The sequence below is a fragment of the Lygodium microphyllum genome, chromosome 26 (genome assembly GCF_053477565.2).
Source record: "Lygodium microphyllum isolate KBCC chromosome 26, Lygodium_microphyllum_v1.1.10, whole genome shotgun sequence".
NCBI lineage: Eukaryota > Viridiplantae > Streptophyta > Polypodiopsida > Schizaeales > Lygodiaceae > Lygodium > Lygodium microphyllum.
The window spans coordinates 125,612,784-125,634,226 of NC_141160.1; the positions used below are offsets into that span (position 1 = coordinate 125,612,784).

General features: G+C 40.1%; 1 pseudogene; it reads right to left on the reverse strand.

Annotated features, from left to right (window-relative positions):
* Window positions 1-6,577: 6,577 nt before the first annotated feature.
* On the reverse strand, window positions 6,578-10,718 carry LOC148013775 (pyrophosphate-energized vacuolar membrane proton pump 1-like; annotated as a pseudogene).
* Window positions 10,719-21,443: the final 10,725 nt, after the last annotated feature.

A 21,443-nucleotide genomic window follows, 5' to 3' on the forward strand; every position in this document is an offset into this window, starting at 1 on the left:
TCCTCTTGCAAGATAACTTGCATAAGGACCCACCAATCTCATTGCGAGAATTTGGCCATTCCCTTGTGATCTAATCACAACATCATATGACTACGCACTTGTTGCGCAAGTGTCGCATCAAACCATGAGACTTATTCTACTCATTGACGGAGTCACGAAACAATCTATTCCTGATTACATTAGGCTGACGTTGTCAAATCCTAGAGTTCCAAGCTCCGTCTGGTAAGATTCTTAGGGACAAACCCTAGTTCACTTTCCAATTACATTTTCATTATCCCTACATTCAGTGAATGTGGGAAAGTATTTAAGGTATAGGCGTTTCTTGGAATTTAACTCATTTCAAACGAGTACTCCACTGTTTAGGTGTTTTAGGTTTATGCCAATTTGTTTAACTCTAGAAAATAATTACGTGATCATTTCCACATGACTTCTTGTCTATGCGTAATTTGATTTTTCAACCCTAACTTATCGATTTGAGGTGTTGGGTTAGTTCCAACTAATCTTCCTATACTTTGCGAACAAATCTCATGCTAAACAAGCAACCTTTTACTTGATAATTTTGACAAACGATAATTTCCTAGAATCATGCGTCGTAAGAATTATTTCATGCTTTGCACTTTCCATGATGATTCATTGCCAAGAGGATATGGGTTAATAGTGCGATATGTAGTTTATACATCTAGGATTTAACAAAGTATACTATTTTAATGGACATTAATCTAATTTTTAAATCATTTCAATGCATAAGGCTATTTGCCAAAAATCCATTTATGCTTTCTTTATTTTGCATATTTTATTGAAAGTATTAATGACTAAGTTCCTTCGTCGTGAACATCTAGGAGAAAAGATATATCCTATTTCTAACAATTAACCTTGCGTGATTGAATTACAACAATACCAAATAAAAATTAGGAAGGTAAACCTGGGATTGGGGTGAAATGTCCATGTGGATGCTCGGAGATGACCCTTTCGCGGCTGCGCCTTGGACTTTCTTAGGAGGCATCTCAATTGTAGTCTTTCAGACGTGGAAGCAGCTTTACAACTCCTCTTTGGAATTCCACCGTCGCTCCCTTGCACCGTCTGTCGAAAGTAGTTTTAGAAGGCTCCCTCCTTGAAGTAGGGATTTTGAAAGAAGGGGTGTTTCAAAATCTTTTGCGGATAAGACCCAATAAAGCCATGGGAGGGGCTTAATGGCCTTGTAATGACTCGCACAAACGAGGAATGAAAAGGTGTGGAATCCCTTACAAGACTTTTTGAGTGGAAAAGGAAGGTGTCAAACGACCCTTAACATTCCTCTTTCTTTTACGTGTGGGAAAAGAAACAAGGTGCGGGAGAGTTCCAAGGGGTATTTTTGCATGGCCTAAGGGGGATTTTAACAAAACATGGGGGGAAAAGGAAATGTTATTTGGAGTAACCTTTCATGGGAGAAAAACCCTAAAGGGGAAACTCCAAGGAAAAAGTAACCTTAAAGGTTATAAGTAAGGGTCTAAGGACCCTTAGGGAAAATTTGGAGGACAGGGGTTTCAAGAGGCCACGGGAAGGGTTTCAAGATGCCTCAAGAGAAGGGAGGCTAAAAGAAAATTTTAAACATGGGGGGAAAGGGTTTCCAACATCCACGGGAAAGGGGCTAAGGGGAGAAAAGGGGGCTTATGAGTTTAAACACAGGGGGGGAAAGGTTTCCAACATCCACGGGAAAGGGGCTAAGGGGAGAAAAGGGGGCTTATGAGTTTAAACACGGGGGTGGGGGGGGAAGGTAATAAGACCTTTAGTTCTTTTGGGGGGGAAAGGGGGCTTATGAAGCTCATTTTTAGAAGCTTCTAGAAGCTTCTACGTGTTGCAGGGGGGGAAAAACAGTGGAAATTGGACGGGATGCTGACGAAGTGGCCGCAGGCTGCGATGGTGGAGGCCAATGATAGCCTGGAGATACTTGGACTCTCCACCTCTCCCCTCTTGCAACACCAGCGACAACCTCTCCATCTCCCTCTCGATCCCCTCACAACAACAGCAGGCACAGCCTTTTCTTCACGATCTCTGCCCCTCCATCATATTTCAACCTGCGGCCCCCCCTCAATTATATAGGGGAGGGGATAAGATCCTCCTCCCCCTTGCGTGTCGACGGGCATGTAACATTGCCGTGGAAAGATCCAACAAGGAGCTTGCCTACTTACTAATCCCCCTCCTACTTACTAATCCTCCTCTTCCTCCAGATCGACTGTCGGCTGGAGGTGAGGGGAAATTTAAAAGAAATTGCTTTTATATCATTAAAAGGAATTATCCCTATCATTATCCTACCCTTAAGAGGGTTTCATATGCGAATGGTCTATTTATCCTTTCGGAGTTGTTACACATATAAGATAGGAAACATGTACATTTTAAAAGTGTGATATTTTGTGGATTATGATAACGTAAAGAAAGAACTTGAAGAAGTTGTATAATTCCATGTTTCTATTTCCCTTGACGAGGAAAAATCCGTCATGTAAACAAGGAAAAGAAAATACTACATGTACTCCTCTCTCATATAAGATACAAAATTAAAATGCAATTAACATCTTACATCAAGATCATTGAGACCCATCTATCTGACAATTGCTTAGAGTATATAGAAGAGTTTCAATGAACAATTCATGATGTAATTGAAACCTTTAAATTTTTTCTTGCAACTTGTACTTGAGATAAACAATAATATCTTGACATTTGTATCATATAGGAGGAAATATGAAGATAAAAACTTATGTTTGTGAGAATGATCAAGATATAGAGCATCAATCAACTTTACTTGGATCTCAGTAGTCTATAGTGCCACAAGGAACTTTCAATCGATCCCCATATAGGAAAAAAAGAGAATTCCCCATGGAATTCCCTAGTTGAAAATACAAATAAGTGGGGAAAGTAAAAACTAGGGAAAATGGGACATTTCCTAGTGAGAATAAGTAGGGAATCACATAAGACATTTCCTATGTAGGAAATATACATAGGAAAATACAAAATTTTCTATATAGGGAATAATTCCTATATAGAAAATATTTTATATATAGGAAAAAATTTCTAGAGGTGATTCCCTAGGTACTCTTACTAGGAAATCTCTCATTTTTCCTATTTTTTACATTCCCTACTTATATGTACTTTCAACTAGGGAATTCCGTGGAAATTCTCTTTTTTCCTTATCACTTTATCTACTTTGTCCTTCCTGTTAGACATGCTAATATCAAACAAGAAATTGCACAATAAATTTTTAACTAGAAAATTATATAGAGAATGTGATCATTTCTAAGTAAGGATCAATAACATACATCTAATGATCAAAATAGATTAAACAAATTAAGACATCAACATCTACTTCTAGCAACCAAAAGAAAAACGAAAATAATTTTAAAGGAGCATAGAACTAAAAACTAACTAAGCAACATGTGTGTCTTGATTGTTTTATCCCTTAAATCTCCAATATGTTGCAAAGTAATAAATGTTTGTCTACCCTCTTCTCTAAATTTCAACATGGGTGGCCGATAGATTTCTTCATATGATGGTATACGTATCACTCCTATTGATACTCAAGTGATCAAATATCATTAGTTAGTATAACCATTTCAAAAAATGACTCATTATCAACATAAGAAAGCTAGTAATACTTGATTCTTGGCTTGAAGAAGTGTTAAGGCAAGCAATCTCAATGTCTTCCTTTCTTGCATTGTCTCTTGTGTCATCTTTAGTAACTTGTTTACCTATATATACATAGAGTTAACCAAAGCTCACGATAATACAAGGTTATGAAAAATTTCAATAACACAAAAGAAAGTAATTAGATATTTTGTATCAATTTGGGTCACCAAATTTGTACAAGTTTTGATCCTTAAAGTTGGTACCAACATCTTGACTTGAAGAAACATTATTGCAAGTAACCTCCTGATCTCCCTTTCTTACATTACCTCTTTTCCCACCTTTTGTTGTTCTTTAATCTATATTTATATATATACACACAATTACTCAAAGTTTAAAAATATGAATAACTATGAACATTTTTAATTAGACAAAGAGACTAATTAAAGCTAGTTAATCTCAAAATGAATCACCTAATAAAGCAAGATGTAAAATATGTACAAATTTTAATTTTCAAAGTTTAGTAGAAATAAAGACATATACCTGTATCGTGATTTGAAGAGACATTAGGGCCAATGACCTCCTTAGCTTTCATTCTTCCATTATCTCTTGTACCATCATTTGTGATTTTGTTACCTTTATGTACACATAATAAACCAAAGTTTAGAAACATAAGAGACATTTGTAAAATATCAAAACACGCATTTGTAAAACATCAAAACATCAAAACACGCATACCTTTTTTGCCCTGTTCTTTACACCATCTGATAGTGATAGTAAATTGAGCAGGTGAAAACAAGGAATTCATTGTTCATACTTTTATGGGCTCACCAACTTCTCCTTCTGGTTTGAAGCATCTTACAGACTTCCTGTTGAATAGTCACTAGCTGCGTGGGCACTGGCGCTGGCTCCAGCTCCTCTCTCCACAGAGTTTGCAGATGGTGAAGATGATGATGACTGAGGAGGACCCACTAAGTATAAATAGGCTGAAAAATGGGGAGCAATAAATGTCGGTCGGCCAGCATTAATGCTGGCCGACTGGTGCATAAAATGCTCCACTGGCATAAAATGCCACACTAGAAAAATACCTATAATACCTAATAAAAATGCCCAGCCCAGATCAAGCTCAGACTCACACATGAGCTGACAAATAATCTGCTAACACCCTCTCTCAGATCATGGGTGATCTCATACAATATAATAGTACAATGAAAAGGGATCAGAAACTATACAACATAGAACCACCAAGTAGAACCATGGATACCCAAGCAATGGGTGAAAAGCCACCACCAAGGTGCCTCGGAGAGAACCTGATGTCGATGTCGATCGGACCAAACACATGAAAATAGAAAAGATCATCGCATGTCTTTGTGTTCATCACCAATATCTTGCAGTAGCATACAAGACCATCCTGTCAAAAATGCCGTTAAACATATGTGACCATGGATTCCCTGCCTTTGGCCAGACCGCCAAAGTGTCCCCTCATGTGAGCACCCGACGAAAGCCTCCTGCTCTCTGTCAGAGAACCAGCTCATCATGAACCTGGATGTCAATCCTAGCTCCAGGATTTCATTCCGCCAGACTGAAGTCGATGCATCAGGGACATCCCTCTTTGGAACCTGTGCACCTGTATAAAAGTATAGATGAGGAGCGACTGCCCCATCTGAACACCCACTCACACTCACTCTCTGGCACAAGAGAGTCGTGAGGAATGACCTCATCACCACCATTAGAAAGCAGTCGAGGATGGGGCCACCAAGCCCTTCCCGTGATCCGAAGAAGAGGATCCCTTTCGTGCCTTGGACTTCACCTTGGCTGGAGGATCGGAGTCGAAGTCGGAGTCTGATGAAGGAGAGGACACATCGGTAGAGTCAACATCTCACTTCGTCTCCTGCTCCGTCTTCCTGGAAGCCGCTAACGTCTTGCAGTCCTTCCACAAATGTCCCTTCTTGCCACAATGGTAACACTGGGCCTTCGACTTCTTCTTCCCGTCACCCCTCTTTGAAGCTACATAAGCCTCACCTCCATAATGTGCTGGAAGCCGCCCCTGTAATCTCAAGGATGTCTCATGTAACTTATCATCAGGGCTTCAGAAGAGCCATATGGAGGGGAGAAGAAGAGAAGTAGAGAAGAGATAGAATTTAGAGAGGAAACACAGCCAGAACATAAGCACGAATTGCAGAAAATGAGAGTTCATATGCAATATAACCCAAAATTTGATCAATAGAAGACAAAATCTGCTGTGCAGAAAGGCAAAAACTCACTCAAAAACTGCCAAAAAACAGAAAAATTTGCCTGAAGTAACAGTCACCCAGCCACGAGAGATGCTGAATCAGCAAAATATAGGCTATAAACTGGAGAAAAACAGGTAAAAAACTGTCGCCAGCAGCTACTGATGGAAAACGCAGGCAGCAGAGGGTGCATAGGCAGCAGGCGATGGCAAAACTGCAAAAAACGCAGGCTGAAATAGCCCAAAACAGATCACCTGGCTGCGACAGCAGTCGTCTGATCAACAGGGGTACAAAACAGTCCTGAAATCAACAAGAAAACATAGCAGGAGCACAGATCCTAAAATCTGATACCATGTCAGAAGTGGAGCAGCGGTAAAAGCATAAACATGTGCTGAAATAAACTGCTGAAACACAAGACAAAAAGAGAAAGAACGAACACGATACAGATGAGAACTCAGATGTATGCACGGGAAATGGAATCATATATCTGAACACGAGACAGTTGCATACAATAGTGAGTCACTGGCTGCATGGGCACTGGCTCCTCTCTCCACAGAGTCTGCAGATGGTGAAGATGATGATGACTGAGGAGGAGCCACTGAGTATAAATAGGTTGAAAAATGGAGAGCAATAAATGCTGGTCGGCCAGCATTAATGCTAACACGGGTTCATAAAATGCTCCACTGGCATAAAATGCCACACCAAAAAAATACCTAAAATATCTAATAAAAATGCCCAGCCCAGATCAAGACTCACACATGAGCTGACAAATACTCTGCTAACATAGCATTATCACTTATGGGACCATATGCATCTATGGCTAGACAAGTGGCAATGGTACAAACCATTCCAAGAGCTGCAACTGTGATCCCGTACATGGCTGCTAGGGTATGGCTAACATAGATGGCAATAGCAATAGCAAATATTGGAACAATTACAGACTTGTAGCCAAGTGCCAAACCAAATATGACATTGATAGCAGCTCCTGTCCTGCAAGAATCAGCAACATCCTGGACTGGTCTTTATGTATTGCTGGTGAAATACTCTGTAACGTAGCCAATTACCAACCCTGCCCAAAGCCCTACTCCAACACAAAAAAATAGTTTCTAGTTTTGAACCATGTTTGCACCACCATTAGGATCATATATGTAAAACATGGATGGTAGTGCCAGCCAACAAACAAAAGCTGCACCGAATGTCATTAAGGTGGTGGATATCAGCAACTGTCTCTTCAGTGTAGATTCAATATCCCTTAGATTTGAGATCTCGAACACATCAGTTGCGAACAAGGTTGTGATGAGGCACATCACAATGCCCATAGAGCTAATGAGTAGAGGGAAGCACGTAGCAGTGAAGTCATGATTTGTGCCAAATGATGACATGGAAGCCACAACAAGAGCTGCACAAGAAGCTTCAGCAAAGGAGCCAAACAAATTTGAACCCATTCCAGCAATATCTCCCACATTATCACCCACATTGTCAGCAATGATCGCTGGATTTTGCGGATCATCCTCTGGGACATTCCTTTCTACTTTTCCAACAAGATCTGCTCCAACATCCGCAGTTTTGGTATAGATTTCACCTCCAACCCTTTCAAATAGAGCCACGGATGAGCATCCAAGCCCATAGCCAGTGATGGCCTCAAAAAGGCCCTCCCAATCATCCTTGTAATAAAGCTGGAACTGTTTTATAATGATGTATAAAACTATGAGGCCATTAACAGCAAGTAAGAAACCCATCACTAAACCTGATTGGAAGGCGATTTTGAATACTTTGCCTATCCCTTTTTTGGCTTCCAAAGTTGTGCGAGCATTCGCATATGTTGCGATCATCATGCCCAAAAATCCCAACACTATGGACGTCAAAGCTCCCAATATAAATGCAACTGTAGTGAAAATCGTTGTAAAGAGAGCTGGGGCACATTCTTGCTTTGGATCGTATCTGCAAGGCTGGGTCGTAAGATGCACACCTCCAAAACAAGCGTAAAATTATAGAATGACTAAATTTCAAGACGAGTAGTTTGTATTCAAACTTTGAAGTTATTCACTGGCTTTTTACCTAAGATCTGTTAGCTATATATAGTCTGTCTATATATATATAGTCTATCTATATATAGCGCCCCAATTTGCTTGTTGCAGTCTGAGCACAGTAGAAAAATAATTGCAGCCAGTAGCTTGTCACCAATAGGGAACAACAAGGGCCCCCCTCCGATAGAATCAATCCCCCTCTGCTTGTCACGGTCGGAGCGATATAGGAAAAAGATTGCAGCTGCTACCTCAGTGGCAACATCACCTGGTTTCAACCTTGATTACTCAAGGATCCCCCTCCGGATCCGACGCCTCCTTGGACTGAGTGAAGTCTCTCAGAAGAAAAAGATGAGGATGAAGAGGAAGTGCTATGACCCCATGCAGTTTGAGGACCTCACAGCCAAGGTCCCAGATCACTCAGAATTGCCCTTTGCCTTCCGGTGCGTCCTCCCGATTTTCTTGCATTGTTCCTTTTCTTTTCCCACACCTCAAAGGGGGTTTAAGATAATCCAAGTTGAAAGTGGGTTTAAGATAATCCAGGTTGCAATTGAACTTGGCTGTAGTGAACTGTAGTTCAACCATGCCTGATAACTGAAATCCATAAAGGCAGCAACCATGCCTGATAGCTGACATCCAGAAAGGCAGCTAAACAATCACTTTACAGTGGAAGCCAAAGCTAAATCTACAGGTCATCATTAGATACCACTGCTGTTTTCTAACATAATGACTACGTCTGGTCTTCTATTTGACAGGGAGCCGAGGATTCGCAGCGGAGATTGTGCGACCAGGAAGGACACCAAGACCTAAAAGCTTCTCGTCCTTCTCCTCCATTAGTGCTTCATATAAATAGAGTAATGGATGCCACCAAGACTCATGTTATGCAGCACCAATTTTTCTGGTGTAATCTTCCACTGCAGGGCAGCTTTATTTTTGAATTTAGGATAAAAATTGATTAATTAAAGATAAGTAGGGTCTGTAGGAGCCTGAGAGGGGAAGCCGTAGCAATGAACCAGAAGACACGAAGCCAGGAAGGCGGGAGGGGGCTAGGCGAGAGAGAGCACACTGAGCTAGGTTTCCATCTCTTCATCCTCAATTCCACTTTTGAGCATGAAGACAACACTAGTAGCAAGCTCCAGGATGTCATCAGCAAGCAAGACCTTGGCCGCTTGCTCAGAAACTTTTGTCTCTTCTCAGGCGGACGAACTCAACCTCAGTGAACATTCTGAATTACTGGAGTCCTTCTATAAAATCCCTGCCATTGACAAAGCATGGCTCCTTCCATCAAATACAGGGAAAAAACTTGGAAGCAAATCATCATCTTCATCAAGCCGATCACATCCCTGCTCCCTTCATACTGCCCCCTGCCTATCGCCCTTGCAGTGATGCCTCAATTGTCCTGCACGAGGTCCCTACCATCGACCTCTCGCCCTTGCTGTACCAACAGACAGAAGGCAATGCCGGCAATGACACTGGTGAGGACCAGACGCGGCGCAAGGCCTTTCTGCAGGCCTTTGTGCTCTCCCAGATCCACACCGCCTGCCACGACTGGGGGTTCTTCCAGGTCGTCAACCATGGTGTCTCCCTGCGCACCCTCGAACGCCTGTTCTAATCAGGCATTAATTCAGCCTTCTCGATGTGGCACTTGAGGATCGCCGATGGCTCCGGCCCTTGGCTTCACACACTCAATGATCATGTCGGATGACAGACATGGGAATTTGATCCTGATGCTGGCTCACCTGCAGAACGCCATGCCATCGAGAAAGCTCCCCAGGAATTTACAGCCAACTGCTTCCCAAAGAAGCACAACTCCGACCTACTCATGAGAATGCAGACTGGGATAAACCGGCGCCTCAGACTGCAGAGCAGGGGGTAAACCGGCGCCTCAGACTGCAGAGCAGGGGGTCAAAGAAGAGAAGGAAAACAACCACCTGGAGGAAAAAGAGGAGAAGGCCAAGGAATCTGCGCGGACTGCAGGGGGAATAACGGCCATGGGAGCGTACTGAGGGGTTGGTTGGCGGTATGCTCTGATACCATGTTGAACAGTGCACGAGGGAGATGAGGAACGAAGGAAGAGAGAGGTGAAGGGAGACACGAGACACCAAAAGTGGAACCCCAGAAGTGTGTAAACTGCGCACACATGATAGGAATATATAGAGGGGACCTGGGGCGCTATATATATATAGACTATATATATATATATAGACAGACTATATATAGCTAACAAGATCTTGGACAGATGGATGGGTCATTGCCCCTTAAAACGTCAGCTAGCTCTGTGTATACCTCTTGCTTAGGGGTTGCGGCTAGAATACCAAAATAAGAGAACTCTACCACATCAACATCACACCATATGCCTCCAGCTCGTCCCTGAAATCATCCAAATGGGTATAACTATAATATTTCTATGTGAGCTTGCCAACTTAGAAAATGATTCAGCACTTTTACAGAACTGGACTTTTCTCTTGCACATTACTCATGGAAAATCACGCAAGGAAACTTCTCTGAAAAAGGGACCATGAAGTTAAGCAAGAAGTCCACTACATTGAAACTAGTATTACCTGTGGATCTTTAGTTGACATCATAACGCTTCTCATGTACAGGCAATCTAGGCAGTTATTGCTTAAACTTGATCATAGAATTAGAGGCCATAAAACCACATGCCATGGGTTTTAGAGACAACTTCCTTCACCTCAAGATAAGTTGGAAGCCTCAAGCACTCTTGAAGCCATGCTTTATGAACCTTCCGAGCTACAAACACAATGATTGCAGGAGTACTTGTTAAATGGCCCTGCCTTCTGCGGAATCCCACTGCTGTTCCAAGGCTGACTCTGCATACGCGCTTGCTATGATATGCTCGGATAGTCATGACATCCAGAAGTGTCAAAGCTTGCCTACCATTGGGCACCCTTTCACTTATGTTTGAGTTTAGATCCTTTTGTAGACCAAGAAATCTTCTTTTCCTTTCTTCTGCTCTAACATGTGGCCTATATGCAGGAGGCCATAGGAAATAAGCAGCACTACCTTCCAAATGGTGATGAGCACTAGATGCCAATGCTTGCAATGTAGGACCATCTTCTCTAGGAAGATGACTAGAGTTCCCAGATGACATGGAATAATCATGATCTAGTGCTGAACTCTCTGATATAGGTGAAGAGGAACAACATACCCATGAATGATGAACCTTTGAGATGTCTATATCCTCAAAAGGCCTGCAAGAACAACATTTGATGTCTCAAACAAAGGTGATTCAAGAAAATAGGTAATTCAAGAGAAGTAAATGCCAAAATATCACTTTGGGTTGTCTTGGACTTTGTTAATCATGCGCACACTACACAGATAAGGGTGGGATTCGCTATGAATCTATTAATAACAAATTTCAAAATAAAGAGGGTTTCCTTGTCATCTGCAGAAAGACCCGCCTTCTGGGCACATGTGATATTCGATGAATTGTGTCTGAATTGCCTCATATTTTTGGTTTTTTCTATTTTGGGTTCTCCATCAAGAAGCCATGGTCATCATCAAGAAGACAGCAGGCCTCCTATCCCTGCCCTGCCTCCACACCCAGAACGTCAAGACTCATTCAATCTGGAGGATAGACAGCATCCTCGCAGAAGGGTTGGGGACAATCATGGAAGAGCCAAAGGCCTTGAGCCCTTACACCTCCATTAATGCTGTGAAATCATCAGGAGAGAGAGCAGGTAATGATGATGATTGCCAGAGTAAGAAGGCGCACAGCAATTTCGTGTCCCAGGGCTACCTGCTGCCTCGCACAAGGGTGCCCACCATCCAAGGTCGACAGCTCTGTTCTCTCCTAAGGCTGATCTCATCTGCAAGGCTCAATGTAATAAGTCACCTGCACGGCCTCATGCCATGGTGATACCCTTCCCTGCGCAGGGCCACATCGGCCCCATGATGCACCTCTCCGTCAAGCTAGCTTCGGAGGGGTTCACGATCACCTTTGTGAACACGCAGCACAACCACTCCATACTCAAGCCCATGTAGGCTCGGCTGCAAGCGCAAGGCCTCGACATACGCTTCGTAGAGATAAGGGACGATTGAGAGTGATTTCTACTAATCTAACAATTTTTTTTTGAAACTCCCATTTGATTTAGCACCTCAGACTCCAAAAGCACTTCAACAAGATGGCAACAATGGAGAAATCAATGAGATGCCCTACGTGTGGGATGCCGGACGCAAGGTCAAGTTCGATGTCTGTATTCAATTGTGGAGGACCCAATGCCTTCACTCTTCAACCTCCTTATGCAAACCGGTCATAGGGAATTTGAAAAATCTACAAGCAGATGGGGCAAGCTGTCGTAGGGATAGTAGCTGTGCATACCTCCATGGTTGTCGACGATATCTATTCTAGCTGTGCATTTCTGCCATATCTATTCTAGGTGCCATTCTATATAGCATGAGGCCCATTTGACTTGCCTAAGCTTCCATGAACTTGTCATAGGGTGAAGCCTATCTCCTGAAAGGAAAAATGAATTTCAGGGGTTATTGTAGTATCTCTATTTGAGCCTAGTCTCCTTCTTGGAACAATCAAGACATTGTATGTACCACCTAGCTTGATCTTGATTGTCTTATGTAGGGAAGGCTCTCATGCATAACAGGGATAACGAGGGTAACATCACAAAACCACATGGCTTGATAATGGTCATCTTATGCAAGGAAGCTATCATGTATGACCAAGATTATATCCTTGCATGACCAAGATTATGGTCATCATTTTTGTTCAAAAATTTTTATGTTGTAAAGAATTTTCAATGAAAAGCAATGAACCTGAAGATGAAAATCAAGGGAAGTCATGTGTAGCTGCACTAGTTGCCTTTGATAAGTAGTAGTTTGGCAAGCACCTCTGTAGTAAGCACCACTATTGCAAGATAAGAGCCCAAATCAATTTCAAGCTACGTACTCTAAAAACACTAGGCAAGCTGCTTGCTTTGAACTGCTATGACACCTAGGCAAGCATCTAGTATGTTATAGCTAGGTTGATCAATGTCATTAAGTATTTCTCTTACTTTAATATATTTCAATAGTTTGTTTTTTCACCTTCAATTCTATTGAAAGATATGTTTAGACCCTAGAGTTTATGCAAAACACCCAGCCACTTTGGAACATTGCCAATCAGCGTGTTGCTCAAATTGGTAAGATAGAATATATGCATTGAAATGACTTCAAATAATTGGTTGGTATTTAGGTACATGACCACCACCACAATACACTCCCAAGTTGAGTCTAATATGGTTCTTGACATGAGATTCTAGGGCATAGCTGCTACTTAAGATGGATGCCTATTGAAACCCAAAACAACTTACTTGTACCAAGCTACACAAGAGGATTACCACACAACCTACTTGTACCAAGCTTCTCAAGAGGATAGGCTGAGGAGTGTACTAGATAGCTAGGCTATGGATCTTCAACCTTCATTAATCTCACTGGATTCATAATGCCAAAATTAGGACTTTCATGTGCATGTATTTCTAGTCACTATTGCATGTTACTTGAATCATAGCATACATAATGTACAAGATAATCAAATAAATTCCTCCATCATATGCTTAGTAATTAAGGTTTGATGCTAGAAATCTTGAAATCACCCAAATTATTTAGAATCAAGCAATTACAGCTTCAATTATGCTACTTGGAAGCCTGGCTCCCTTAGCAACTTTGCTAACTCATTCAATCCTAGGTAAATAATCTTGCTTTTTCTCACATTAGTTACAACCCTAGATAGCTCTAGAAAAATTTCATACACTTTCATCAACTACATCTACTAGTTGCTTCTCTACTTGCACAATATTGGTTAGTTATTATTGGCAAAGAATTGGGAGACCAAGTGTTTTCTTAATGGTATAGGAAGCCCCTTGCTTACTCCATGTTGCACCTTCAAATCCAAATTCTTAAGTAAAGGATTGGTGATTACGGTGGCAAAGAGTAATGGGGCAATGAGACACCCTTTCACATCGACCTCTTTACCTCAAATGGACCTAAGCATAGACCATTTACAAATACATTCTAAAGAGATTGAAACATCCCTACAAAAATTCCACGATTCCTCCTTGATCATCTATCATAGTGATGAACTCTTATTGCTTCTTTTACTTCATCAATTTATAAAATTAATTGGTTGAAGCACCAATCCCATAAGATACCATTTCCCTTAGACTAAATTTTGGCAACTTCACCTTTATGTTTTTGCAAATCCTCCATGTAATGCTCCACTTCTTTGAGAAGTTGATAAAACATCCCATTACTAGAACACTTAGTAAGAGTCATAATAATATGCTCCCTACATTGCTAACTACTAACATGAAACCCTCTTTAAAGTCAATCGTGATTTTTGCCATACATATTGATAATCTCAATGATGGAATCTATGGATCTCATCTAGTTCTACATTGGATTAGCCATTGGATTGTTGGTTTGTTTCCAAGCATCCTTTAGCTATAGGTTGAATCCTTCCCTTAAATCTAGAAAGGAGCTGTTGAAAGAGAGGGGCTTCCATTTCTTTCTCCTACTAAACTCATCTAGTTTGTAAGGGGCTCAAATAACTTTTGATAACCATTTGTGCTTGTATGGATGCTAGGTATATCTCACACTTCAAGGGGGGATTGAGGGGGGGGGGGGGATTTGAGTGGAAGAGAATAAAATGTTGATCCCCTTGCGGATAAGGCATCATCTCACATTAGCCCCCCAAAAATGAAGTTGAGCCTCATATATGTCCTACTGAATTTGGAGGATCATGTATTAATAACTCCATCTAATGTTTAGAAAAGCTACCCAAATTATCAGGTTCATCTAGCCATAGATGATTGGTCATCAGGATTGAGGTATTCTCACATTCCTTGATGGGATTTATTTTACTTATCTAATTAGCAAAGGTACCATACTATTACAACATAAAAAAGCAGCTTCCTTTTATTATCATGTTACATAGGGTCCATTAACACAACATCTAGCACATGACAAACACTTTGGAAAACAACATTCTATTGCACAAAAGATAATATAAAAAAACACTATTCCATGAAGTAGTATAAAATCCATCTCCCTACAGAGAAAACAATTTTCTAGCCTAGGATTTGAGCTTCCAACCCCATAAGATTGGGTTGTATGTGATTACACTACTTCTGTCAACAACACACAATAGGGAACTTATCAACTTAGAGCCATGATAAGCTTCCCTCAGCATTAAAGGTATCCTATATAATAGGGTCACTTGGCCTTTTGCCTTCTCAAGCACTCATGTAATCAAAAACACCTATCTCCTAAAAGATCATGGGATCCCAACCCACTAGTGAGTATTTTGGCATCTTATAGGATGCTAAGGCAAATTGGGATGGAAATGCCAATGGCTTGAACTACAATGATAAAAATTTTGTCAGATTGTTCCATGAAAAATAATAATTTTAGAGAATAATTTCAAAATATTTGTTATAATTAGACAAAATGATAATTTCATAGAGTAATTTTAAAATATTCGTAATAATGTTTTTTGGGGCCATAAATATAGGCGTTGGGATATGATCTTCACAAGTATATATGAATGATCTTGCTAAAAATTCATGTGTCTATTATTTCTAAGGGTAGAGAAGGGATATGATAGTGCTCATGAATTTTCTTGAGTTGTTCCAAGATTTTTGGGAGCTTTGAATTACCTCTAAGGCTTGACTTACAGGAATAAGGGCTGGAGCAAGTTAGGAGGGATTAGAGGGTAGCATAAATAGACTTGTCATGGATGTTACACTTGATGTTTGTTATGACCACAAGATGATACTAGCCAAATAGGTGCCTATAGGAGAAGTTGCTACACAAGATTGCACACATCATAATTTTTGAATTGCCAAATGCATAGCATGATTGAAATCCTCATGGAGAGTACATTAAGATCCTTTAGGGGTTCAGCCTCTCTTGTAGAGATTCAAACCTATGGTTTTTTACCCAACATGGAAGTTTTAAGATGTATAGGAGAGAATAGCCCAACGTGCTTTCCTCCCCTCCTTGCTTTTTATAATACTCTATTTTAATAGTGGCCTTGTTGAACATGTTCTTAGCACAAAAAGCATGCCTTTCTTTTAGCTCTCTTATTTTTTCTCAAAAGATAAATTCAAATTTTTTCCAATCTTAATTTGTTATTCTTTTCCTCTTGTGTTTTCATTTTATTATGATGCACTTTCAATGTTCCATTGAGAATTTGCAAGAGTTTCTACATTGTTTGAATTATTTCACCTACCTTTGAGATTGGTGAGAATTTGATATGCTCCCATCAATACTTTTCTATGGAATTTCTCAACTTCAAACCCTAATAGAATGAGAATATCCAATGAGGATTTCTTTGTTTTGGAGCACTAGTTCTTTGTAAAGGTAATATACTTCCACCCTTGTAAGGCTATTTAGGTGTAGCCTTCTTGTTATTCAAGTCACCTCATAGTGAACCTTAAAGTAGCTTCCTATCTATCATGTTGCAAGCTTCCACATAGAGCTAGATACAATAGTTGGCAATCACTAGAATCCTTAGTACTTATATTTTTTTGTTAAGACATGAAGTTTATAAGTTTAGTGCTAGCTTGAAAGGTGATAATATTTCATCATACAACTAGCAATGTAGTTTGCTTTATTTTCTATAGCCACATGTTTTGGGCAATGCAATTTAGATTTTTCTCAATATGGCTACGCGCTTTGCCTTGGTGGTTCTTTTTTTCCATGTGCACTTCCATGACCAATATGGTCATGCACTTGGTAATGTGCTTTCCTTTTTAATATGGCTATCTAATTTTCATGATGGGGTATATATGATTGTGTGGTTTTCTTGCCATGCACTTTGAATGTTTGCTCTTGTTGCTCATTTGGATAGTAGGGAATATGATGTTAGTGTGTGGAGTTTCTATTTAATCCATTGGTGCAATATGCTTTTTTCTCACTAATATAATCATGAGCTTTGCAATAATATGGATGTCATGGCCATGATATATGCTTGGTCAATGTGGCCATGTACTTTGCTCAACATTGTAAGTGTTATTATTGCTAAATGCAATGACTCTGTTGTTGGGGCCACACAATTTGTGTTATTCATGTATACTAAACATCTTTCTTTTAATTTTATTTTTTGTTATTGTGATTACCTTTCAACAATTGTGGTCTTGCTTTTGTGTCAATGTGAAAAGCTTAGCTGTGAGTAAGTATTATACAAATGTAAATGTCTAATCAATGAATATTTATTTACTAATTATACCTAGAAAAATCATGAGTTCCAAGTTAACTTGATAGAATATCTATAATTCCCTAGTTAGAGGATAGTACTTGCTAGTTATGACTAGTAAAAAGTAAAATTTTCTAATTAGGTTGATATTATTACTAGTTATACAATAACTTGCTAGATAATGTTGCTAGATAGGGCTTCAATTTTCTAGATACTATCTAGGAAAAAGATGTTCCTAGTTAGAAGAGACTAGTGATGGCAAAATTATCTAGTTATAACTAGAAAATTATACATTCTTCCTAGTTTGGTTACTAATCTTCCTAGTTATAATGTGAACTTTCTATATAGTAAGTGGTTTAGAGTTTCTTGTGACCTTTGTCCTTACCTTCTCGAAACCATCATTATCAACTTGAATTGAGAAATAGAGAATTGTGATAAACATCATCTTTATCTTATCCTCATTGTACCTTTAATTCCCTATTACATAAAAGTAGGGAATCACATCCTTATAATTCCTTATGTAAAGATTTTCAAAGGAATGTGGGGAATGCTCTATATTCCCTATTATAAGATGTAGGGAACGTAGGGACTTTCAAAGGAATGTAGGGAATGCTCTATATTCCCTATTATAAGATGTAGGGAATGCAATTTCCTAGTTATAGATGGGGAATACGTACTTGTCTACATAGGAAATATTGGAGAATTTCCTATATTTCACCAAATTGCCTATGTGGGGAACGATTGAAAGTTCCTTGTGTGCTTTTATCATGACTGAATCATTCTTAGCATATGACTACTTTTGTTTTTGTTGACGTTCGTACTACAAATACATGGTAAAAGTGTGAATCAAGTGCCTCACAATATTGGTACAACTTGTAGCATACCCCATACTACACAAATTTTCATAGTGTTGGTGTTGATGACATGGACTATAGAGGTGGCATTCACCATTGATAGTATGGTGGTGAAATTGCCATATATTAGTCTTATGGATGGTTCTTGGGGTATTTGTGTCAAGCCCCATGTGCACTACATGGGAGAGAATTTAGGATGTCAAAGAAGTAGGGAGGATTGAAATAGTGGTTGGAGGTATGTGGAAGGCTATTGAAGAAAGCACCAAGTGGAGTAGTTAGCAAAATATCAAAGAGTACTAGCAAAGTCACTTGGGAACCATAGGGTGCCAAGGGAGGAATGAGAGGGTGGGAGACTCACACCTTTCCATATACAAGACATTGCATGGAAGCGGAAGGTATTCTAGAGATGGCTACATGGTCATAAAGTATCATGGGGTGGGAAGTTACAATCCCTAGTAATGTGATAGATCCTATCAGTACAATAAACTACCCATTAGTACTCATACTCATACTATCACCGTGTGTACTTTGATGAAGAGGGGATGGTGTTATGGAGATAAGAGGAGGGTCCCATGGGGCCTCTTGAGGAGGAATATTTGAAGGCCTCCAAAAAAACTCTATGAGCTCATTCTATCAATGAAGATTGTTGGTAGTCAAAGAAGGACCATTTAACACCATATTAGAGAATTTGGGAGTTTTCCAAGTCCCAAATTCAAACAAGTGATAAATATTTGACCACGTAGCTAAATCTTGATCCATCTTTAAAAGTGGGACTTGAAAAGGTATCTTATATAGTATTTAGGGTAGACTCCATCTTTAAGTAAGACAACAAGATTTGACCATGTGGTCAAATAATAAAGGTATTGGGGGTTCCCAAAGTGCATGGAAATTCCCAAATTCCATAATATAGTATTATTCAATGATCAAGGTAAGTACCTAGAGGATGTATTCAAGGAAGGTCCATGGATCAATTGCCTTGAAGGATTGCAATAATGGTAGTTCAACTCAATGTGATCTCAAAGAAGAGGGAATGAGCCATAATAGTAGACGAGGTGATTGTTTATGCTAGGGAATAGATATTGATGATGAAGGATGGAAGAATATCCACAGAAATTTTGATAGGTGGATTCAATTGCTAAAATCAATATAATCATCTTACATGTTTAGAGGAAGTTCACCATCAACTTTTAAGATAAATGCATGTTGAGAAAAATGATGAAGGAGAAAGGAAAGGAGATATGCATATGACTAGCTCTTTACACATGATTTTTTCAAAGAAAATTTTTAAATATTTGATAATATAGAATCTAAAAGAGGAGCACCAATATCTTTTTTATTGGTTTTTATGTTCATAGAAACAAATGCAAAAGATGGATTTAAAAAATGTGTATCCAAATGATAAAATCTACCTATTGAAGGGATTTGAAGAGAAAAGATATATGAATTGTAGAGCGGAGAGGTGACACTACAACAAAAAGGCCTCATAGACGCACATTTAGACGCGATTTTTGAATATAGAGAAATTCTAACAGGCGCGTCTATCCGCCTGTCTATTTCCGCGTCTACCATTTCGCATCTATAATCGCATGTATCAACGAATTTACACACACAAATAGACGTGCAATAGACGCACATATACACACCCATATAGACACGCTGGTAGACACACTTTTACAAGAATTGGTAGACGTGAGCGAAAAACAAAAAATTTTCTTTTTTAAAAAAATATTTTTAATTTCTTTTTTAAATTTGAATTATGAAGTGCGTGTATAAGCGCGTGTAGTCTGTATTTATAGACACGCGTATAAACGCGAATTATCTGCAATTTAGACATGCGAATAGACGCGCAAAATAGAACTGGAAAAAAAAACCATGCTCTATGGTTTTTATTTTCCCCCTCCCATACATCAGATTGTGCATTTAGGAAAAAGACAATGTATCTTACGGACACGAGAATTAAAAATAAAAGTCCATGTATTCATTATATATCAAAAGCATTTACAAGGGAAGTTTAAGTGCTTGCGACCTAAAGCATGGCCCCAAGCAGTAGGCTCAAAGAGATATCATACATATACAAGAAAAGAAGGCCTCATGAGGAGGTATGGTGCTCCTCTACGAATCTGAAGAGGAAACATCTTCGCTAGTACCACCATGGCTACTAGCGTCGCTATCCCCTCCTCGCTATGCTCCACATCCGGGTTCGCCTACACACATAAAAGATCAGGGTTGCTTACATAGACAAGGTGGAGAAAAAATTATAATTAGCTATACTTTTAATAGAAAAGTAAGAAAAACATACCTCCTCTGGCTGTCGAATCCTCATGGCCCGGTTGTATTCGTCCTCAGTGATGAGACCCTCCTCATAGAAGTGAAGCCATGTCGCTACGCGGTTATGGCCTTGATGGTAACCTACCTCTCTAGGAGTAGGTGTCCTGCCAACGATGGTAGTCTGAAAAATATTTAGATATATACAAACAATTATGAGTCACAATATATTAGAATAAAATATATACAGAATTGAAAGAAATATAAATTTAAAAAAACTAGAAATCAAAATATACTTATAAACTCTGCCTCCCACGACTCTCTGCCGCCCGATCCGTAATGCGACGATCCCATGGTTTCCATTTGGATCCATCGCACCTTTGCGTGCTGGTGACTCTTCACTTTCTCTGCTGCTTTCTTCTTGGTTTTCTTCCACTCTATGTGGTGGCACATGGGTGGTTGGCTATAGGCTCCACGCCCCTCCTCCAGCCTCCACAGTGAGTCCCTGGCCTATGTCATGAGGTGGAATCTTTTGTTGTGAAGCATATCCCTCACTTTTGTGCGTCCCCAATCATCCGAGAATCGCTGACCCTCAGGATTTGGGTACCTCCTATGGACTACCCTCAACACCTCCTGCCACAAGCCGCTTTTCTGATTTTTGAAGGCAATGAAACAATCTTTATATGTCGCATGCACGACGCTCCTCATGTACGCCATTACATCCCTTCTCTCATCATCATAAAAGATACCACCAGCATCTCTAACTCTATAGTACTGGCGTACAACCTCCTCTACGTGATCTACTGGTGAGGGTGATTGCTTGCCACCTCCTAGGCAATCCCCACACAAGCCTCATCCTCCCCCTCGACTCTCCCTCCTCCCTCTCTGTCGACTACCCTCTGCCTCGCTGTACGCACGAGCTTCTGCAGATGCACGTGCTTCTATAGATGCCTCTGCTTCAGCCAATGCACGTGGAGCACGTGGAGTACCTTCATATAGAGTACCTGCATGTGGAGTACGTGCATGTGGAGTCTGGGAAGTAGTGCCAGGCAAAGATGTCAGAGGCGTCCCAGACTTGACACTGAACACCTCGTCCGCTGTGGGAGAGCGGCCAAGGTGTCTGGTCATCTCTCTCATGAAGTCTTCCCTACTAGGAAAACCTCCAAAAAATGCATTGACCCCCTTGCCAAAGGAGGCCAATGTATCATTCATGCGATCCACATCCGGGTCATTACTAGATGAACCAGGATACGACATCTGCAAAAAA